Below are 25,075 nucleotides of genomic sequence, written 5' to 3'. Positions count from 1 at the left end.
CTAGAAACTCCTGTAGTGTGAAGTTCCACATCATGGAAGATCCTGCAGTGTGAAGATCCGCATCGTTGTAACTCCTGAAGCTTGAAGTTCCACATCCTGGAATCACTGGCAGTGTGAAAATCCGCATCCTGGTAACTCCTGCACTGTGAACATTCACATCCTGGAAGATCCTGCAGTCTGAAAATCTGCATCCTGGAGGTTTCTGCAGTGGGAAGATCCACATTCTGGAAGTTTCTGCAGTATAATGTTCCACATCCTGGAAATTCATTCAGTGTTCAGATTCGCATCCTGTAATCTCCTACATTATGAACATCCTCAACCTGGACACTACTGCAAATTTTGCATCCTTATCTTGGAAATAGCTGAAGTGTGAAGATGCATATCCTTGAAATTCCAGCACTGTGATGATCCACATCCTGTAAATACCAGCAGTGTGAAGATCCACATCCCAGAAACTCCTGCAGTGTGAAGAGAGACATTATGGAAGATAATGCAGTTTGAAGATCCACATCCTGGAAATTCCGGCATTGTGAAGATTCATATCCTGGAACCTACTGCAGTGCGTAGAGCCTATTCGTGGAATCTCCTGCAATTTGAAGATCAACATCTGGAATCTCCTACAGTGTAAAGATCCATATTCCTGTAAACTCCTGTAGTCTGATTGTACGCATCCTGGTAACTCCTGCAGTGTGAAGTTCCACATCATGGAAGATCCTGCAGTGTGAAGATCCACATCGTGGTAACTCCTGAAGCATGAAGATCAACATCTGGAAACACCTGCAGGGTGCAGATCCACATCCTGGAAACCCCTGCATTGTGCAGATTCACATCCTGGAATATCCTGCAGTGCGAAAATCCACATCCTGGAAGATCCTTCACTGTGAATATGCACATCCTGGAAGCTCCTGCAGTGTGATGGTCCACATCCTGGAATATCCTGCATTGTGAATATGCAAATCCTGGATGCTCCTGAGTTTGAAGATCCACATCCTTGAAACTTCTGTGGGGTGAAGTTCCACATCTTCTAAACTGCTGGAATTTGTAGGTCATCATCCTGGAAACTTCTGCGGTGTGAACATCCACGTTCTGGAAACTTCTGCACTGTGGAGATACACATCCAGTTGGATCCTGCACTGTCATGATCCACATCCAGGAAGCTGCTGCAAGGTGAAGATCCACATCTTGGAAACTTCTGCTCTGTGAAGATTCAGATCCTTGAAACTGCTTCAGAGTGAACATACACATCCTGGAAACTCCTGCTGTGTGATGATTCACATCCTGCAAGCACCTGCATTGTGAAATTCCACATCCTGGAAACCGCTGTAGTGTGAAGATCCATATCCAAGAAACTCCTGCATGGTGAAGTTCCACATCATGGAAGATCCTGCAGTGTGAACATCTGCATCCTGGCAACTACTGCAGAATGAAGATCCGCATCCTGGATTCACCGGCAGTGTGAAGATCCGTATCCTGGTAACTCCTGCGGTGTGAAGATTCGTATCCTGGAAGCTCCTGCAGCTTGAAGTTCCACATCCTGGAATCACCGGTAGTCTGAAAGTCCACATCCTGGTAACTCCTGCAGTGTGACCATTCACATCCTGAAAGATCCTGCAGTCTGAAGATCCACATCCTGGCGGTTTCTGCAGTGTGAATATCCATATCCTGGATGTTTCTGCAGTATGAAGTTCCACATCCTGGATACTCCTTCAGTGTTCAGATTCACTTCCTGGCAACTCCTACAGGTTGAACATCCTCAACCTGGATACTACTGCAGATTTTAGATCCTTATCCTGGAAATAGCTGAAGTCTGAAGATGCATATCCTTCAAACTCCTGCAATGTGATGAACCGCATTTTGGAAATACCGGCAGTGTGAAGTTCCACATCCTAGAAACTCTTGCAGTGTGAAGAGACACATTATGGAAGATACTGCAGTGTGAAGATCCACATCCTGGAAATTCCGGCAGTGTGAAGTTTCATATCCTGGAACCTATTGCTGTGCATAGAGCCGCATCGTGATATCTCCTGCAATTTGAAGATCAACATCTGGAAAGTCCTGCAGGGGGCAGATACACATCCTGGAAACCCCGCCAGTGTGAATATCCACATCCTGGAAACTTCTGCAGGCTGCAGTTTCACATCCTGGAAGATCCTGCAATTTGAAGATCCACTTCCTGGAATCTCTTGCATTGTGCAGATTCTCATCCTGGAAGATCCTGCAGTGCGAAGATGCATGTCCTTGAAGCTTCTGCAGTGTGAAGATCCACATCCGGGAAGATCCTTCATTGTGAATATCCACATCCTGGAAGCTACAGCAGTTTGAAGATCCACATCCTGGAAACTTCTTTGGGATGAAGATCCACATCTTGGAAACTGCTGCAATTTGTACATCATCATCCTGGAAACTTCTGCAGTGTGAACATCCACGTTCTGGCAACATCTGCAGTGTGATGTTCCAGATTCTAGAAGATCATGCAGTGAGAAGATTCGCATCCAGGATACGGCTACAGTCTGATGGTTCGCATCCCGGTAACTCCTGCAGTGTGAACACTAACATCCTGGAAGATTCTGCAGTCTGAAGATCCAGATCCTGGAGGTTTCTGCAGTATTAAGATCCACATCCTGGAAACGCCTTCAGTGTTCAGATTCACATCCTGGAAACTCCTGCAGTTTGAACATCCTCAACCTGGATACTACTGCAGATTTTAAATCCTTATCCTGGAAATAGCTGAATTCTGAAGATGCATATCCTTGAAACTCATGCACTGTGACGATCCGCATCCTGCAAATACCGGCAGTGTGAAGTTCCACATCCTGGAAACTCCTGCAGTGTGAAGAGACACATTATGGAAGATACTGCAAGGTGAAGATCCACATTCTGGAAATTCCGGCAGTGTGAAGATTCACATCCTGGAACCTAAAACAGTGCGTATAGCCAAATGGTGGAATCTTTAGGAATTTCAAGATCAACATCTGGAATCACCTGCAAGGGGCAGATCCACATCCTGGAAACCCCTGCAGTGTGAAAATCCACATCCTGGAAATTCCTGCATTGTGAAAATCCACATCCTGGAAGATTCGGCATTGTGAAGATCGACATCCTGGTACTCATGCACTGTGATGATCCACATTCTGGAAAATTCTTCAGTTTGAATTTATTCATCCTGGAAGATCCCAGAGTGTGAAGATCAATATCCTGGAAACTCCTGCAATGTGAAGATTTACATCCTGGAAGATACTGCATTGTGAACATTCACATCCTGGAAGCCACTGCAGTGTGAAGATCCACATCCTGGAAGATCCTGTATTGTGAAGATCCACATCCTGGAAACTTCTGCGGGGTGAAGGTCCAAATCCTGGAAACTCCTTCACTGTGAAAGTCTATATCCTGGAAGAATCTGCAGTACGATGATCCACATTCTGAAAATCCTGCAGTGTGTAGATTCACATCCTGGAAGACTCTGCAGTGCGAAGCACAACATCTTGGAAGCTCCTGCAGTGTGATGATCCAGATCCTGGAAGATACTGCATTGTGAATATTCACATCATGGAAGCTCCAGCAGTTTGAAGATCCACATCCTGGAAACTTCTGTGGGATGAAGGTCCACATCCTGGAAACTGTGGCAATTTGTAGATCATCATCCTGGAAACGTCTGCAGTGATAACATCCGCAGTCTGAAAATCCACATCCTGGAGATTTTTGCTGTTTGAAGTTCCAAATCCTCGAAACTCCTTCAGTGTTCAGATTCACAAACTGGAAACACCTGCAGTTTGAACATCCTCAACCTGGATACTCCTGCAGATTTTACATCTTATCTTGGAAATAGCTGAAGTCTGAAGATGCATATCCTTGAAACTCCGGCACTTTGATGATCCACATCCTGGAAATACTGGCAGTGTGAAGTTCCACATCCTAGAAACTCCTGCAGTGTGATGATTCACATCCTGGAAGATACTGCATTGTGAATATTCACATCATGGAAGCTCCTGCAGTTTGAAGATCTATATCCTGTAAACTTCTGTGGGATGAAGTTCCACATCCTGGAAACTGTGGCAATTTGTAGATCATCATCCTGGAAACTTCTGCGGTGTTAACATCCACATTCTGGAAACATCTGCAGTGTGAACTTATACATTCTGGAAGATCCTGCAGTGAGAGGATTCGCATGCTGGAAACTGCTACAGTGTGAAGTTCCACATCCTAGAAACTCGGCAGTTTGAAGATCCACATCCTGGAAGAGACTGCAGTGTGCAGATCCAAATCCTGGAAGCTAGTGCAGTATGAAGTTCCACATCCTGGAAACTCCTTCAGTGTTCAGATTCCCATCCTGGATTCTCCTACAGTGTAAAGATCCATATTCCTGTAAATTACTGTAGTCTGATTGTACGCATCCTGGTAACTCCTGCAGTGTGAACATTCACATCCTGGAAGATCCTGAAGTCCGAAAATCCACATCCTGGAGATTTCTGCTGTATGCAGTTCCACATCATCGAAACTCCTTCAGTGTTCAGATTCACATCCTGGAAACTCCTACAGTTTGAACATCCTCAACCTGGATACTCCTGCAAATTTTAGATCATTATCTTGGAAACAGCTGAAGTCTGAAGATGCATATCCTTGAAACTCCTGCACTTTGATGATCCACATCCTGGAAATACTGGCAGTGTGAAGTTCCACATCCAAGAAACTCCTGCAGTGTGAAGGGACAGATTATGGAAGATACTGCAGTCTGAAGATCCACATCCTGGAAAATCCGGCAGTGTGAAGATTCACATCCTGAAACCTACTGCAGTGCGTAGAGCCACATCGTGTAGTCTCCTGCAATTTCAAGATTAACATCTGGAAACTCCTGCAGGGGGCAGATCCACATCCTGGAACTTCTGGAGTTTGATGTTCCACATCCTGGAAGATCCTGCAGTGAGAAGATTCGTATCCTGGAAACTCCTACAGTGTGGAGTTCCACATCCTAAAAACTCGTGAATTATGAAGATGCACATCCTGGAACTGCCTGCAGTGTGTAGATCAATATTCTGGAACATCCTGAAGGGCAAAGATACACATCCTGGAAGCACCTGCAGTGAGAACATCCACATCCTGGACGATCCTTCATTGTGAATATCCACATCCTGGAAGCTCCTGCAGTTTGAAGGTCCACATCCTGAAAATGTCTCAGGTTTGAACATCCACATTCTGGGAACCTCTGCATTGTGAAGATCCACATCCTGTAAGATCATGCAGTGAGAAGATTCCCATCCTGGAATCACCTACAGTGTGAACTTCCACATCCTAGAAACTCATGCAGTATGAGGTTCCATATCCCGGAAACTCCTTCAGTGTTCAGATTCACATCGTGGAAACTCCTGCAGTGTGAAGATCCACATCCTGGAAGATTCGGCATTGTGAAGATTGACATATTGGTACTCCTGCAGTGTGATGATCCACATTCTGGAAAATTCTTCAGTGTGAAAATCTACATCCTGGAAGGTCCTGCAGTGTAAAGATCCATATCCTGGAAAGTGCAGCAATGTGAAGATTTACATCCTGGAAGATCCTGCAGTGCGAACATCCACATCCTGGAATCTCCTGCATTGTGAAGATCAACAACTTGGAAGATCCTGCATTGTGAAGATCCACATCCTGGAGACTTCTGCGGGGTGAAGATCCAAATCCTGGAAACTCCTTCAGTGTGAAAGTCTACATCCGGGAAAATCCTACATTGTGAAGTTCCATATCCTGGAAACTCCTGCAGTGTGGGGATTCATGTCCTGGAAGACCCTGCAGTTCGATGATCCACATCCTGCAAACTCCTGCAGTGTGTAGATTCACATCCTGGAAGACTCTGCAGTGTGAAGAACAACATCGTGGAAGCTCCTGCAGTGTGAAGATCCACATCCTGGCAGATACGGCATTGTGAATATTCACATCCTGGAAGCTCCTGCAGTTTGAAGATTCACATCCTAGAAACTTCTGCAATGAGATGATCCGCATCCCAGAAACTCCTGCAGTGAGAAGATTCATATCATGGAATATCCTGCACTGCGATGATCCCAATCCTGGAAGCTCCTGCAGTGTGAAGATCCAGTTCCTGGAAACTTCTGTGGGATGAAGATCCAAATCCTGGATACTCCTTCAGTGTGAAAGTCTACATACTGGAAGATACTACATTGTGAAGATTCATATCCTGGAAACTCAGCAGTATGAAGATCCACATCCTGGAAGAGACAGCAGTGTGCAAATCCATTTCCTGGAAGCTAGTGCTGTATGACGTTCTACATCCTGGAAACTCCTTCAGTGTTCAGATTCACATCTTGGAATCTCCTTCAGTGTAAAGATCCACATCCTGGAATCTCCTGTAGTCTGATTGTCTGCATCCTGGTAACTCCTGCAGTGTGAACATTGACATCCTGGAAGATCCTGCAGTCTGAAGATCCAGATCCTGGAGGTTTCTGCAGTGTGAAGATCCACATCCTGGAAGTGTCTGCAGTATGAAGTTCCACATTCTGGAAACTCCTTCAGTGTTCAGATTCACATCCTGGAAACTCCTGCAGTTTGAACATCCTCAACCTGGATACTCCAGCAGATTTTAGATCCTTATCTTGGAAGTGGCTGAAGTCTGAAGATGCATATCCTTGAAACTGCTGCACTTTGACCATCCGCATCCTTGAAATACCGGCAGTGTGAATTTCCACATCCTAGAATCTCCTGCAGTTTGAAGAGACACATTATGGAACAAACTGCAGCGTGAAGATCCACATCCTGGAAATTACGGCAGTGTGAAGATTCACATCTTGGAAACTCGTGCAGTGCATATAGCCACATCGTGGAATCTCCTGCAATTTCAAGATCAACATCTGGAACCTCCTGCAGGTGTCAGATCCACATCATGGAAACCCCTGCAGTGTGAACATCCACATCCTAGAAACTTTTGCATTGTGAAGTTCCACATCCTGGAAGATCCTGCAGTGAGAAGATTTGCATCCTGGAAACTCCTACAGTGTGGAGTTCCACATCCTAGAAACTCGTGCAGGATTAAGTTCCACATCCTGGAACAGACTGCAGTGTGTAGATCCATATCCTGGAACAGACTGCAGTGCAAAGATACACATCCTGGAAGCTCCTGCAGTGTGAAGATGCACATCCTGGAAGATCCTTCATTGTGAATATCCACATCCTGGAAGCTCCTGCAGTTTGATGATCCACATCCTGGAAACTCCTGCAGAAGAAGATTCACACCCTGGAAACTTCTGCAAAGAGATGATCCGCTTCCTGGAAACTCCTGAGTGAGAAGATTCATATCGTGGATTATCCATCACTGCAATGATCCCAATCCTGGAAGCTCCTGCAGTGTGATGATCCACATCCTGGAAGAATTGGCATTGTGAAGAACAACATACTGGAAAATCCTTCAGTGTGAAAATATACATCCTGTAAGATACTACTGTGTGATGATCCATATCCTGGAAACTTCTGCAATGTGAAGATCCACGTCCAGGAAGATCCTGCAGTGCCAACATCCACATTCTGGAAGCTCCTGCAGTGTGAAGATCCACATCCTGGAAGATCCTGCATTGTGAAGATCAACATCCTGGAAACCATTGCGGTGTGAAGATCCAAATCCTGGAAGACCCTGCAGTGTGAAGAACAACATCGTGGAAGATCCTGCGTGTGATGATCCACATCCTGGAAGATACTGCATTGTGAATATTCACATCATGGAAGCTCCTGCAGTTTGAAGATACACATCCTGGAAACTCCTGCGGGGTAAATATCCATATCCTGCAAGAACCTGCATTGTGAAATTCCACATCCTGGAAACAGCTGCAGTGTGAACGTAAACATCCTAGAAACTCCTGCAGTGTGAAGTTCCACATCATGGAAGATCCTGCAGTGTGAAGATCCGCATCGTTGTAAGTCCTGAAGCTTGAAGTTCCACATCATGGAATCACTGGCAGTGTGAAAATCCGCATCCTGGTAACTCCTGCACGTTGAACATTCACATCCTGGAAGATCCTGCAGTCTGAAAATCCGCATCCTGGAGGTTTCTGCAGTGTGAAGAACCACATTCTGGAAGTTTCTGCAGTATAAAGTTCCACATCCTGGAAATTCATTCAGTGTTCAGATTCGCATCCTGTAATCTCCTGCATTTTGAACATCCTCAACCTGGACACTACTGCAGATTTTGCATCCTTACCTTGGAAATAGCAGAAGTGTGAAGATGCATATCCTTGAAATTCCAGCACTGTGATGATCCACATCCTGTAAATACCAGCAGTGTGAAGATCCACATCCCAGAAACTCCTGCAGTGTGAAGATCCACATCATGGAAGATCCTGCAGTGTGAACATCCGCATCCTGGTAACTACTGCAGAATGAAGATCCACATCCTGGAATCAACGGCAGTGTGAAGATCCGTATCCTGGTAACTCCTGCGGTGTGAAGATTCGTATCCTGGAAGCTCCTGCAGCATGAAGTTCCACATCCTGGAATCACCGGTAGTCTGAAAGTCCACATCCTGGTAACTCCTGCAGTGTGACCATTCACATCCTGAAAGATCCTGCAGTCTGAAGATCCACATCCTGGCGGTTTCTGCAGTGTGAATATCCATATCCTGGAAGTTTCTGCAGTATGAAGTTCCACATCCTGGATACTCCTTCAGTGTTCAGATTCACTTCCTGGCAACTCCTGCAGGTTGAACATACTCAACCTGGATACTACAACAGATTTTAGATCCTTATCATGGAAATAGCTGAAGTCTGAAGATGGATATCCTTCAAACTCCTGCAATGTGATGAACCGCATTCTGGAAATACCGGCAGTGTGAAGTTCCACATCCTAGAAACTCTTGCAGTGTGAAGAGACACATTATGGAAGATACTGCAGTGTGAAGATCCACATCCTGGAAATTCCGGCAGTGTGAAGTTTCATATCCTGGAACCTACTGCTGTGCATAGAACCACATCGTGATATCTCCTGCAATTTGAAGATCAACATCTGGAAAATCCTGCAGGGGGCAGATACACATCCTGGAAACCCCTGCAGTGTGAATATCCACATCCTGGAAACTTCTGCAGGGTGCAGTTTCACATCCTGGAAGATCCTGCAATTTGAAGATCCACTTCCTGGAATCTCTTGCATTGTGCAGATTCTCATCCTGGAAGATCCTGCATTGCGAAGATACACGTCCTTGAAGCTTCTGCAGTGTGAAGATCCACATCCTGGAAGATACTGCATTGTGAATATTCACATCATGGAAGCTCCTGCAGTTTGAAGATCCACATCCTGGAAACTTCTGTGGGATGAAGGTCCACATCCTGGAAACAGTAGCAATTTGTAGATCATCATCCTGGAAACTTCTGCGGTGTTAACATCCACATTCTGGAAACTTCTACAGTGTGAACTTATACATCCTGGAAGATCCTGCAGTGAGAGGATTAGCATGCTGGAAACTGCTACAGTGTGAAGTTCCACATCCTAGAAACTCTGCAGTATGAAGATCCACATCCTGGAAGAGCCTGCAGTGTGCAGATCCAAATCCTAGAAGCTAGTGCAGTATGAAGTTGCACATCCTGGAAACTCAGCAGTATGAAGATCCACATCCTGGAAGAGCCTGCAGTGTGCAGATCCAAATCCTGGAAGCTAGTGCAGTATGAAGTTCCACATCCTGGAAACTCCTTCAGTGTTCAGATACCCATCCTGGAATCTACTAAAGTGTAAAGATCCATATTCCTGGAAACTCCTATAGTCTCATTGTACGCATCCTGGTAACTCCTGCAGTGTGAACATTCACATCCTGGAAGATCCTGCAGTCTGAAAATCCACATCCTGGAGATTTCTGCTGTATGCAGTTCCAAATCCTCGAAACTCCTTCAGAGTACAGATTCACATCCTGGAAACTCCTGCAGTGTTCAGATTCACATTGTGGAAACTCCTGCAGTGTGAAGATCCACATCCTGGACGATTCGGCATTGTGAAGATTGACATATTGGTACTCCTGCAGTGTGATGATCCACATTCTGGAAAATCCTTCAGTGTGAAAATCTACATTCTGGATGGTCCTGCAGTGTAAAGATCCATATCCTGGAAAGAGCTGCAATGTGAAGATTTACAACCTGGAAGATCCTGCAGTGCGAACATCCACATCCTGGAATCTCCTCCACTGTGAAGATCAACAACCTGGAAGATCCTGCATTGTAAAGATCCACATCCTGGAGACTTCTGCGGGGTGAAGATCCAAATCCTGGAAACTCCTTCAGTTTGAAAGTCTACATCCGGGAAAATCCTACATTGTGAAGTTCCATATCCTGGAAACTCCTGCAGTGTGGGGATTCATGTCCTGGAAGACCCTGCAGTTCGATGATCCACATCCTGCAAACTCCTGCAGTGTGTAGATTCACATCCTGGAAGACTCTGCAGTGTGAAGAACAACATCGTGGAAGCTCCTGCAGTGTGAAGATCCACATCCTGGCAGATACAGCATTGTGAATATTCACATCCTGGAAGCTCCTGCAGTTTGAAGATTCACATCCTGGAAACTTCTGCAATGAAATGATCCGCATCCCAGAAACTCCTGCAGTGAGAAGATTCATATCATGGAATATCCTGCACTGCGATGATCCCAATCCTGGAAGCTCCTGCAGTGTGAAGATCCACATCCTGGAAACTTCTGTGGGATCAAGATCCAAATCCTGGAAACTCCTTAAGTGTGAAAGTCTACATACTGGAAGATACTAGATTGTGAAGATTCATATCCTGGAAACTCCTGCAGTTTGGTGATTCACATCCTGAAAGATCATGCAGTGAGAGGATTCGCATGGTGGAAACTGCTAGAGTATGAAGATCCACATCCTGGAAGAGACAGCAGTGTGCAAATCCATTTTCTGGAAGCTAGTGCAGTATGACGTTCTACATCCTGGAAACTCCTTCAGTGTTCAGATTCACATCTTGGAATCTCCTTCAGTGTAAAGATCCACATCCTGGAATCTCCTGTAGTCTGATTGTCTGCATCCTGGTAACTCCTGCAGTGTGAACATTGACATCCTGGAAGATCCTGCAGTCTGAAGATCCAGATCCTGGAGGTTTCTGCAGTGTGAAGATCCACATCCTGGAAGTGTCTGCAGTATGAAGTTCCACATTCTGGAAACTCCTTCAGTGTTCAGATTCACATCCTGGAAACTCCTGCAGTTTGAACATCCTCAACCTGGATACTCCAGCAGATTTTAGATCCTTATCTTGGAAGTGGCTGAAGTCTGAAGATGCATATCCTTGAAACTGCTGCACTTTGACCATCCGCATCCTTGAAATACCGGCAGTGTGAATTTCCACATCCTAGAATCTCCTGCAGTTTGAAGAGACACATTATGGAACAAACTGCAGCGTGAAGATCCACATCCTGGAAATTACGGCAGTGTGAAGATTCACATCTTGGAAACTCGTGCAGTGCATATAGCCACATCGTGGAATCTCCTGCAATTTCAAGATCAACATCTGGAACCTCCTGCAGGTGTCAGATCCACATCATGGAAACCCCTGCAGTGTGAACATCCACATCCTAGAAACTTTTGCATTGTGAAGTTCCACATCCTGGAAGATCCTGCAGTGAGAAGATTTGCATCCTGGAAACTCCTACAGTGTGGAGTTCCACATCCTAGAAACTCGTGCAGGATTAAGTTCCACATCCTGGAACAGACTGCAGTGTGTAGATCCATATCCTGGAACAGACTGCAGTGCAAAGATACACATCCTGGAAGCTCCTGCAGTGTGAAGATGCACATCCTGGAAGATCCTTCATTGTGAATATCCACATCCTGGAAGCTCCTGCAGTTTGATGATCCACATCCTGGAAACTCCTGCAGAAGAAGATTCACACCCTGGAAAATTCTGCAAAGAGATGATCCGCTTCCTGGAAACTCCTGAGTGAGAAGATTCATATCGTGGATTATCCATCACTGCAATGATCCCAATCCTGGAAGCTCCTGCAGTGTGATGATCCACATCCTGGAAGAATTGGCATTGTGAAGAACAACATACTGGAAAATCCTTCAGTGTGAAAATATACATCCTGTAAGATACTACTGTGTGATGATCCATATCCTGGAAACTTCTGCAATGTGAAGATCCACGTCCAGGAAGATCCTGTAGTGCCAACATCCACATTCTGGAAGCTCCTGCAGTGTGAAGATCCACATCCTGGAAGATCCTGCATTGTGAAGATCAACATCCTGGAAACCATTGCGGTGTGAAGATCCAAATCCTGGAAGACCCTGCAGTGTGAAGAACAACATCGTGGAAGATCCTGCGTGTGATGATCCACATCCTGGAAGATACTGCATTGTGAATATTCACATCATGGAAGCTCCTGCAGTTTGAAGATACACATCCTGGAAACTCCTGCGGGGTAAATATCCATATCCTGCAAGAACCTGCATTGTGAAATTCCACATCCTGGAAACAGCTGCAGTGTGAACGTAAACATCCTAGAAACTCCTGCAGTGTGAAGTTCCACATCATGGAAGATCCTGCAGTGTGAAGATCCGCATCGTTGTAAGTCCTGAAGCTTGAAGTTCCACATCATGGAATCACTGGCAGTGTGAAAATCCGCATCCTGGTAACTCCTGCACGTTGAACATTCACATCCTGGAAGATCCTGCAGTCTGAAAATCCGCATCCTGGAGGTTTCTGCAGTGTGAAGAACCACATTCTGGAAGTTTCTGCAGTATAAAGTTCCACATCCTGGAAATTCATTCAGTGTTCAGATTCGCATCCTGTAATCTCCTGCATTTTGAACATCCTCAACCTGGACACTACTGCAGATTTTGCATCCTTACCTTGGAAATAGCAGAAGTGTGAAGATGCATATCCTTGAAATTCCAGCACTGTGATGATCCACATCCTGTAAATACCAGCAGTGTGAAGATCCACATCCCAGAAACTCCTGCAGTGTGAAGATCCACATCATGGAAGATCCTGCAGTGTGAACATCCGCATCCTGGTAACTACTGCAGAATGAAGATCCACATCCTGGAATCAACGGCAGTGTGAAGATGCGTATCCTGGTAACTCCTGCGGTGTGAAGATTCGTATCCTGGAAGCTCCTGCAGCGTGAAGTTCCACATCCTGGAATCACCGGTAGTCTGAAAGTCCACATCCTGGTAACTCCTGCAGTGTGACCATTCACATCCTGAAAGATCCTGCAGTCTGAAGATCCACATCCTGGCGGTTTCTGCAGTGTGAATATCCATATCCTGGAAGTTTCTGCAGTATGAAGTTCCACATCCTGGATACTCCTTCAGTGTTCAGATTCACTTCCTGGCAACTCCTGCAGGTTGAACATACTCAACCTGGATACTACAACAGATTTTAGATCCTTATCATGGAAATAGCTGAAGTCTGAAGATGGATATCCTTCAAACTCCTGCAATGTGATGAACCGCATTCTGGAAATACCGGCAGTGTGAAGTTCCACATCCTAGAAACTCTTGCAGTGTGAAGAGACACATTATGGAAGATACTGCAGTGTGAAGATCCACATCCTGGAAATTCCGGCAGTGTGAAGTTTCATATCCTGGAACCTACTGCTGTGCATAGAACCACATCGTGATATCTCCTGCAATTTGAAGATCAACATCTGGAAAATCCTGCAGGGGGCAGATACACATCCTGGAAACCCCTGCAGTGTGAATATCCACATCCTGGAAACTTCTGCAGGGTGCAGTTTCACATCCTGGAAGATCCTGCAATTTGAAGATCCACTTCCTGGAATCTCTTGCATTGTGCAGATTCTCATCCTGGAAGATCCTGCATTGCGAAGATACACGTCCTTGAAGCTTCTGCAGTGTGAAGATCCACATCCTGGAAGATACTGCATTGTGAATATTCACATCATGGAAGCTCCTGCAGTTTGAAGATCCACATCCTGGAAACTTCTGTGGGATGAAGGTCCACATCCTGGAAACAGTAGCAATTTGTAGATCATCATCCTGGAAACTTCTGCGGTGTTAACATCCACATTCTGGAAACTTCTACAGTGTGAACTTATACATCCTGGAAGATCCTGCAGTGAGAGGATTAGCATGCTGGAAACTGCTACAGTGTGAAGTTCCACATCCTAGAAACTCTGCAGTATGAAGATCCACATCCTGGAAGAGCCTGCAGTGTGCAGATCCAAATCCTAGAAGCTAGTGCAGTATGAAGTTGCACATCCTGGAAACTCAGCAGTATGAAGATCCACATCCTGGAAGAGCCTGCAGTGTGCAGATCCAAATCCTGGAAGCTAGTGCAGTATGAAGTTCCACATCCTGGAAACTCCTTCAGTGTTCAGATACCCATCCTGGAATCTACTAAAGTGTAAAGATCCATATTCCTGGAAACTCCTATAGTCTCATTGTACGCATCCTGGTAACTCCTGCAGTGTGAACATTCACATCCTGGAAGATCCTGCAGTCTGAAAATCCACATCCTGGAGATTTCTGCTGTATGCAGTTCCAAATCCTCGAAACTCCTTCAGAGTACAGATTCACATCCTGGAAACTCCTGCAGTGTTCAGATTCACATTGTGGAAACTCCTGCAGTGTGAAGATCCACATCCTGGACGATTCGGCATTGTGAAGATTGACATATTGGTACTCCTGCAGTGTGATGATCCACATTCTGGAAAATCCTTCAGTGTGAAAATCTACATTCTGGATGGTCCTGCAGTGTAAAGATCCATATCCTGGAAAGAGCTGCAATGTGAAGATTTACAACCTGGAAGATCCTGCAGTGCGAACATCCACATCCTGGAATCTCCTCCACTGTGAAGATCAACAACCTGGAAGATCCTGCATTGTAAAGATCCACATCCTGGAGACTTCTGCGGGGTGAAGATCCAAATCCTGGAAACTCCTTCAGTTTGAAAGTCTACATCCGGGAAAATCCTACATTGTGAAGTTCCATATCCTGGAAACTCCTGCAGTGTGGGGATTCATGTCCTGGAAGACCCTGCAGTTCGATGATCCACATCCTGCAAACTCCTGCAGTGTGTAGATTCACATCCTGGAAGACTCTGCAGTGTGAAGAACAACATCGTGGAAGCTCCTGCAGTGTGAAGATCCACATCCTGGCAGATACAGCATTGTGAATATTCACATCCTGGAAGCTCCTGCAGTTTGAAGATTCACATCCTGGAAACTTCTGCAATGAAATGATCCGCATCCCAGAAACTCCTGCAGTGAGAAGATTCATATCATGGAATATCCTGCACTGCGATGATCCCAATCCTGGAAGCTCCTGCAGTGTGAAGATCCACATCCTGGAAACTTCTGTGGGATCAAGATCCAAATCCTGGAAACTCCTTAAGTGTGAAAGTCTACATACTGGAAGATACTACATTGTGAAGATTCATATCCTGGAAACTCCTGCAGTTTGGTGATTCACATCCTGAAAGATCATGCAGTGAGAGGATTCGCATGGTGGAAACTGCTAGAGTATGAAGATCCACATCCTGGAAGAGCCTGCAGTGTGCAGATCCATATCCTGGAATCTAGTGCAGTATGAAGTTCTACATCCTGGAATCTCCTTCAGCGTTCAGATTCACATCTTGGAATCTCCTACAGTATAAAGATCCACATCCTGGAATCTCCAGCGGTCAGATTGTCCGCATCCTGATAACTCCTGCAGTGTGAACATTGACATCCTGGAAGATCCTGCAGTCTGAAGATCCAGATAATGGAGGTTTCTGCAGTGTGAAGATCCACATCCTGGAAGTGTCTGCAGTATGAAGTTCCACATTCTGGAAACTCCTTCAGTGTTCAGATTCACATCCTGGAAACTCCTGCAGTTCGAACATCCTCAACCTGGATACTCCTGCAGATTTTAGATCCTTATCTTGGAAATAGCTGAAGTCTGAAGATGCATATCCTTGAAACTGCTGCACTTTGACAATCCGCATCCTGGAAATACCGGCAGTGTGAAGTTCCTCATCCTAGAGACTCCTGCAGTGTGAAGGGACAGATTATGGAAGATACTGCATTGTGAAGATCCAGATCCTGGAAATTCCGGCAGTGTGAAGATTCACATCCTGGAACCTACTGCAGTGCGTAGAGCCACATCGTGTAGTCTCCTGCAATTTCAAGATTAACATCTGGAAACTCCTGCAGGCGGCAGATCCACATCCTGGAAACTCCTGCAGTGTGAACATCCACATCCTGGAAACTTCTGGAGTTTGATGTTCCACATCCTGGAAGATCCTGCAGTGAGAAGTTTCGTATCTTGGAAACACCTACAGTGTGGAGTTCCACATCCTAAAAACTCGTGAATTATGAAGATGCACATCCTGGAACTGCTGCAGTGTGTAGATCAATATCCTGGAACATCCTGAAGGGCAAGGATACACATCCTGGAAGCTCCTGCAGTGTGAACATCCACATCCTGGAAGATCCTTCATTGTAAATATCCACATCCAGGAAGCTCCTGCAGTTTGAAGGTCCACATCCTGAAAATGTCTCAGGTGTGAACATCCACATTCTGGGAACCTCTGCATTGTGAAGATCCACATCCTGTAAGATCATGCAGTGAGAAGATTCCCATCCTGGAATCACCTACAGTGTGAAGTTCCACATCCTAGAAACTCATGCAGTATGAGGTTCCACATCCTGGAAACTCCTTCAGTGTTCAGATTCACATCGTGGAAACTCTTGCAGTGTGAAGATCCACATCCTGGAAGATTCGGCATTGTGAAGATTGACATATTGGTACTCCTGCAGTGTGATGATCCACATTCTGGAAAATCCTTCAGTGTGAAAATCTACATCCTGGAAGCTCCTGCAGTGTAAAGATCCATATCCTGGAAAGTGCTGCAATGTGAAGATTTAAAACCTGGAAGATCCTGCAGTGCGAACATCCACATCCTGGAATCTCCTCCACTGTGAAGATCAACAACCTGGAAGATCCTGCATTGTGAAGATCCACATCCTGGAGACTTCTGCGGGGTGAAGATCCAAATCCTGGAAACTCCTTCAGTGTGAAAGTCTACATCCGGGAAAATCCTACATTGTGAAGTTCCATATCATGGAAACTCCTGCAGTGTGGGGATTCATGTCCTGGAAGACCCTGCAGTTCGATGATCCATTTCCTGCAAACTCCTGCAGTGTGTAGATTCACATCCTGGAAGACTCTGCAGTGTAAAGAACAACATCGTGGAAGCTCCTGCAGTGTGAAGATCCACATCCTGGCAGATACGGCATTGTGAATATTCACATCCTGGAAGCTCCTGCTGTTTGAAGATTCACATCCTGGAAACTTCTGCAATGAGATGATCTGCATCCCAGAAACTCCTGCAGTGAGAAGATTCATATCATGAAATATCCTGCACTGCGATGATTCCAATCCTGGAAGCTCCTGCAGGGTGAAGATCCACATCCTGGAAACTTCTGTGGGATGAAGATCCAAATCCTGGAAACTCCTTCAGTGTGAAAGTCTACATCCTGGAAGATACTACATTGTGAAGATTCATATCCTGGAAACTCCTGCAGTGTGGTGATTCACATCCTGTAAGATCCTGCGGTGAGAGGATTCGCATGGTGGAAACTGCTACAGTGTGAAGTTCCAAATCCTAGAAACTCAGCAGTATGAAGATCCACATCCTGGAAGAACCTGCAGTGTGCAGATCCATATCCTGGAAGCTAGTGCAGTATGAAGTTTTACATCCTGGAAACTCCTTCAGTGTTCAGATTCACATCTTGGAATCTCCTACAGTGTAAAGATCCACATCCTGGAATCTCCTGTAGTCTGATTGTCCGCATCCTGGTAAATCCTGCAGTGTGAACATTGACATCCTGGAAGATCCTGCAGTCTGAAGATCCAGATCCTGGAGGTGTCTGCAGTTTGAAGATCCACATCCTGGAAGTGTCTGCAGTATGAAGTTCCAAATTCTGGAAACTCCTTCAGTGTTCAGATTCACATCCTTGAAACTCCTGCAGTTTGAACATCCTCAACCCGTATACTCCTGCAGATTTTAGATCCTTATCTTGGAAATAGCTGAAGTCTGAAGATGCATATCCTTTAAACTGCTGCACTTTGATGATCCGCATCCTGGAAGTACCGCCAGTGTGAAGTTCCACATCCTAGAAACTTCTGCAGTTTGAAGAAACAGATTATGGAACAAACTGAGTGTGAAGATCCACATCCTGGAAATTCCGGCAGTGTGAAGATTCACATCTTGGAACCTCGTACAGTGCATATAGCCACATCGTGGAATCTACTGCAATTTCAAGATCAACATCTGGAAACTCCTGCAGGTTTCAGATTCACATCATGGAAACCCCTGCAGTGTGAACATCCACATCCTAGAAACTTCTGCATTGTGAAGTTCCACATCATGGAAGATCCTGCAGAGAGAAGATTTGCATTGTGGAAACTCCTACAGTGTGGAGTTCCATATCCTAGAAACTCGTGCAGTATGAAGTTCCACATCCTGGAACAGACTGCAGTGTGTAGATCCATATCCTGGAACATCCTGCAGTGCAAAGATACACATCCTGGAAGCTCCTGCATTGTGAAGATGCACATCCTGGAAGATCCTTCATTGTGAATATCCACATCCTGGAAGCTCCTGCAGTTTGATGATCCGCATCCTGGAAACTCCTGCTGAAGAAGATTCACACCCTGGAAACTTCTGCAATGAGATGATCCGCATCCTGGAATCTCCTGAGTGAGAAGATTCATATCGTGGAATATCCTTCACTGCAACGATCCCAATCCTGGAAGCTCCTGCAGTGTGATGATCCACATCCTGGAAGATTTGGCATTGTGAAGATCAACATACTGGAAAATCCTTCAGTGTGAAAATATACATCCTGTAAGATCCTACCATGTGATGATCCATATCCTGGAAACTCCTGCAATGTGAAGATCCACATCCAGGAAGATCCTGCAGTGCCAACATCCACATTCTGGAAGCTCCTGCAGTGTGAAGATCCACATCCTGGAAGATCCTGCATTGTGAAGATCAACATCCTGGAAACTTTTGCGGGGTGAAGATCCAAATCCTGGAATCTCCTTCATTGTGAACGTCTACATCCTGCAAGATCCTACATTGTGAAGATCCATATCATGGAAACTCCTGCAGTGTGGTGATTCACGTTCTGGAGAATTCTGCAGTTTGAAGATCCAGATCCTGGAAACTCCTGCAGTGTGTAGATTCACATCCTGGAAAACCCTGCAGTGCGAAGAACAACATCGTGGAAGCTCCTGCAGTGTGATGATCAACATCCTGGAATATACTGCATTGTGAATAATCACATCATGGAAGCTCCTGCAGTTTGAAGATACACATCCTGGAAACTCCTGCGGGGTAAATATCGATATCCTGCAAGAACCTGCATTGTGAAATTACACATCCTGGAAACAGCTGCAGTGTGAAGATCCACATCCTAGAAACTCCTGCAGTGTGAAGTTTCACTGTGCTGTGCATAGAGCCACATCGTGATACCTCCTGCAATTTGAAGATCAACATCTGGAAACTCCTGCAGGGGGTAGATACACATCCTGGAAACCCCTGCAGTGTGAATATCCATATCCTGGAAACTTCTGCAGGGTGCAGTTTCACATCCTGGAAGATCCTGCAATTTGAAGATCCACTTCCTGCAATCTATTGCATTGTGCAGATTCTCATCCTGGAAGATCGTGCAGTGCGAAGATACACGTCCTTGAAGCTTCTGCAGTTTGAAGATCCACATCCTGGAAACTTCTTTGGGATGAAGATCCACATCTTGGAAACTGCTGCAATTTGTACATCATCATCCTGGAAACTTCTGCGGTGTGAACATCCACATTCTGGCAACATCTGCAGTGTGAAGTTCCAGATTCTAGAAGATCATGCAGTGAGAAGATTCGCATCCTGGAAACGGCTACAGTCTGATGGTTCGCATCCTGGTAACTTCTGCAGTGTGAACACTCACATCCTGGAAGATCCTGCAGTCTGAAGATCCAGATCCTGGAGGGTTCTGCAGTATGAAGTTCCACATCCTGGAAACCCCTTCAGTGTTCAGATTCACATCCTGGAAACTCCTGCAGTTTGAACATCCTCAACCTGGATACTACTGCAGATTTTAGATCATTATCTTGGAAATAGCTGAAGTCTGAAGATGCATATCCTTGAAACTCATGCAATGTGATGATCTGCATTCTGGAAATACCGGAAGTGTGAAGTTCCACATCCTAGAAACTCTTGCAGTGTGAAGAGACACATTATGGAAGATACTGCAGTGTGAAGATCCACATCCTGGAAATTCCGGCAGTGTGAAGTTTCACTGTGCTTTGCATAGAGCCACATCGTGATATCTCCTGCAATTTGAAGATCAACATCTGGAAACTCCTGCAGGGGGTAGATACACATCCTGGAAACCCCTGCAGTGTGAATATCCACATCCTGGAAACTTCTGCAGGGTGCAGTTTCACATCCTGGAAGATTTTGCAATTTGAAGATCCACTTCCTGGAATCTCTTGCATTGTGCAGATTCTCATCCTGGAAGATCCTGCAGTGCAAAGATACACGTCCTTGAAGCTTCTGCAGTGTGAAGATCCACATCCGGGAAGATCCTTCATTGTGAATATCCACATCCTGGAAGCTACGGCAGTTTGAAGATCCACATCCTGGAAACTTCTTTGGGATGAAGATCCACATCTTGGAAACTGCTGCAATTTGTACATCATCATCCTGGAAACTTTTGCGGTGTGAACATGCACATTCTGGCAACATCTGCAGTGTGAAGTTCCAGATTCTAGAAGATCATGCAGTGAGAAGATTCGCATCCTGGAAATGGCTACAGTCTGATGGTTCGTATCCTGGTAACTCCTGCAGTGTGAACACTCACATCCTGGAAGATCCTGCAGTCTGAAGATCCAGATCCTGGAGGTTTCTGCAGTATGAAGTTCCACATCCTGGAAACCCCTTCAGTGTTCAGATTCACATCCTGGAAACTCCTGCAGTTTGAACATCCTCAACCTGGATACTACTGCAGATTTTAGATCCTTATCCTGGAAATAGCTGAATTCTGAAGATGCACATCCTTGAAACTCATGCACTGTGAAGATCCGCATCCTGTAAATACCGGCAGTGTGAAGTTCCACATCCTGGAAACTCCTGCAGTGTGAAGAGACACATTATGGAAGATACTGCAAGGTGAAGATCCACATCTTGGAAATCCCGGCAGTGTGAAGATTCACATCCTGGAACCTAAAACAGTACGTATAGCCAAATGGTGGAATCTTTTGGAATTTCAAGATCAACATCTGGAAACACCTGCAAGGGGCAGATCCACATCCTGGAAACCCCAGCAGTGTGAAAATCCACATCCTGGAAGATCCTGCATTGTGAAGACCAACATCCTGGAAGAATCGGCATTGTGAAGATCGACATCCTGGTACTCATGCACTGTGATGATCCACATTCTGGAAAATTCTTCAGTTTGAATTTATTCATCCTGGAAGATCCTACAGTGTGAAGATCTATATCCTGGAAACTCCTGCAATGTGAAGATTTACATCCTGGAAGATCCTGCAGTGTGAACATTCACATCCTGGAAGCCACTGCAGTGTGAAGATCCAAATCCTGGAAGATCCTGCATTGTGAAGATCCACATCCTGGAAACTTCTGCGGGGTGAAGGTCCAAATCCTGGAAACTCCTTCACTGTGAAAGTCTACATCCTGGAAGAATCTGCAGTTCGATGATCCACATCCTGAAAATCCTGCAGTGTGTAGATTCACATCCTGGAAGACTCTGCAGAGCGAAGCACAACATCTTGGAAGCTCCTGCGGTGTGATGATCCACTTCCTGGAAGATACTGCATTGTGAATATTCACATCATGGAAGCTCCTGCAGTTTGAAGATCGACATCCTGGAAACTTCTGTGGGATGAAGGTCCACATCCTGGAAACTGTGGCAATTTGTAGATCATCATCCTGGAAACGTCTGCAGTGTTAACATCCACAGTCTGAAAATCCACATCCTGGAGATTTTTGCTGTTTGAAGTTCCAAATCCTCGAAACTCCTTCAGTGTTCAGATTCACAACCTGGAAATTCCTGCAGTTTGAACATCCTCAACCTGGATACTCCTGCAGATTTTAGATCATTATCTTGGAAATAGCTGATGTCTGAAGATGCATATCCTTGAAACTCCTGCACTTTGAAGATCCACATCCTGGAAATACTGGCAGTGTGAAGATCCACATCCTAGAAACACCTGCAGTGTGATAATTCACATCCTGGAAGATACTGCATTGTGAGTATTCACAGCATGGAAGCTCCTGCAGTTTGAAGATCCACATCCTGGAAACTTCTGTGGGATGAAGGTCCACATCCTGGAAACTGTGGCAATTTGTAGATCATCATCCTGGAAACTTCTGCGGTGTTAACATCCACATTCTGGAAACTTCTGCAGTGTGAACTTATACATCCTGGAAGATCCTGCAGTGAGAGGATTCGCATGTTGGAAATTGCTACAGTGTGAAGTTCGACATCCTAGGAACTCAGCAGTATGAAGATCCACATCCAGGAAGAGCCTGCAGTGTGCAGATCCAAATCCTGGAAGCTAGTGCAGTATGAAGTTCCACATCCTGGAAACTCAGCAGTATGAAGATCCACATCCTGGAAGAGCCTGCAGTTTGCAGATCCAAATCCTGGAAGCTAGTGCAGTATGAAGTTCCACATCCTGGAAACTCCTTCAGTGTTCAGATTCCCATCCTGGATTATCCTACAGTGTAAAGATCCATATTCCTGGAAACTCCTGTAGTCTGATTGTACGCATCCTGGTAACTGCTGCAGTGTGAACATTCACATCCTGGAAGATCCTGCAGTCTGAAAATCCACATCCTGGACATTTCTCCTGTATGCAGTTCCACATCCTCGAAACTCCCTCAGTGTTCAGATTCACATCCTGGAAACTTCCGCAGTTTGAACATCCTCAACCTGGATACTCCTGCAGATTTTAGATCATTATCTTGGAAATAGCTGAAGTCTGAAGATGCATATCCTTGAAACTCCTGCACTTTGATGATCCACATCCTGGAAATACTGGCAGTGTGAAGTTCCGCATCCTAGAAACTCCTGCAGTGTGAAGGGCCAGATTATGGAAGATACTGCAGTGTGAAGATCCAGATCCTGGAAATTCCGGCAGTGTGAAGATTCACATCCTGGAACCTAGTGCAGTGAGTAGAGCCACATCGTGTAGTCTCCTGCAATTTCAAGATTAACATCTGGAAACTACTGCAGGCGGCAGATCCACATCCTGGAAACTCCTGCAGTGTGAACATCCACATCCTGGAAACTTGTGCGGTGTTAACATCCACATTCTGGAAACTTCTGCAGTGTGAAGTTATACATCCTGGAAGATCCTGCAGTGAGAGGATCTGCAAGCTGGAAACTGCTACAGTGTGAAGTTCCACATCCTAGAAACTCGGCAGTATGAAGATCCACATCCTGGAAGAGCCTGCAGTGTGCAGATCCAAATCCTGGAAGCTAGTGCAGTATGAAGTTCCACATCCTGGAAACACCTTCAGTGTTCCGATTCCCATCCTGGATTCTCCTACATGTAAAGATCCATATTCCTGGAAACTCCTGTAGTCTGATTGTACGCATCCTGGTAACTCCTGCAGTGTGAACATTCACATCCTGGAAGATCCTGCAGCCTGAAGATCCAGATCCTGGAAATTCCGGCAGTGTGGAAATTCACATCCTGGAACCTACTGCAGTGCACAGAGCAACATCGTGTAGTCTCCTGCAATTCCAAGATTAACATCCTCAAACTCCTACAGGGGGCAGATCCACATCCTGGAATCTCCTGCAGTGTGAACATCCACATCCTGGAAACTTCTAGAGTTTGATGTTCCACATCCTGGAAGATCCTGCAGTGAGAGGATTCGCATGGTGGAAACTGCTACCGTGTGAAGTTCCACATCCTAGAAAATCGGCAGTATGAAGATCCACATCCTGGAAGAGACTGCAGTGTACAGATCCATATCCTGGAAGCTAGTGCAGTATGAAGTTCCACATCCTGGAAACTCCTTCAGTGTTCAGATTCACATCTTGCAATCTCCTACAGTGTAAAGATCCACGTCCTGGAATCTCCTGTAGTCTGATTGACCGCATCCTGGTAACTCCTGCAGTGTGAACATTGACATCCTGGAAGATCCTGCAGCCTGAAGATCCAGATCCTGGAGGTTTCTGCAGTGTGAAGATCCAGATCCTGGAAGTGTCTGCGGTATGAAGTTCCACATTCTGGAAACTCCTTCAGTGTTCAGATTCACCTCCTGGAAACTCCTGCAGTTTGAACATCCTCAACCTGGATCCTCCAGCAGATTTTAGAACCTTATCTAGGAAATAGCTGAAGTCTGAAGATGCATATCCTTTAAACTGCTGCACTTTGACGATCCGCATCCTGGAAGTACCGGCAGTGTGAAGTTCCACTTCCTAGGAACTCCTGCAGTTTGAAGAAACAGATTATGGAACAAACTGAGTGTAAAGATCCACATCCTGGAACCCGCTGTAGTGTGAAGATCCATATCCAAGAAACCCCTGCAGGGTGAAGTTCCACATCATGGAAGATTCTGCAGTGTGAACATCCGCATCCTGGTAACTACTGCAGAATGAAGATCCACATCCTGGAATCACCGGCAGTGTGAAGATCCGTATCCTGGTAACTCCTGCGGTGTGAAGATTCGTATCCTGGAAGCTCCTGCAGCGTGAAGTTCCACATCCTGGAATCACCGGTAGTCTGAAAGTCCACATCCTGGTAACTCCTGCAGTGTGACCATTCACATCCTGAAAGATCCTGCAGTCTGAAGATCCACATCCTGGCGGTTTCTGCAGTGTGAATATCCATATCCTGGAAGTTTCTGCAGTATGAAGTTCCACATCCTGGATACTCCTTCAGTGTTCAGGTTCACTTCCTGGCAACTCCTGCAGTTTGAACATCCTCAACCTGGATACTACTGCAGATTTTAGATCCTTATCCTGGAAATAGCTGAAGTCTGAAGATGCATATCCTTCAAACTCCTGCAATGTGATGAACCGCATTCTGGAAATACTGGCAGTGTGAAGTT

The sequence above is a fragment of the Carcharodon carcharias genome, chromosome 3 (genome assembly GCF_017639515.1).
Source record: "Carcharodon carcharias isolate sCarCar2 chromosome 3, sCarCar2.pri, whole genome shotgun sequence".
NCBI lineage: Eukaryota > Metazoa > Chordata > Chondrichthyes > Lamniformes > Lamnidae > Carcharodon > Carcharodon carcharias.
The sequence above is the reverse complement of the archived record's forward strand: the minus strand, read 5'-3'. Positions refer to the sequence as shown.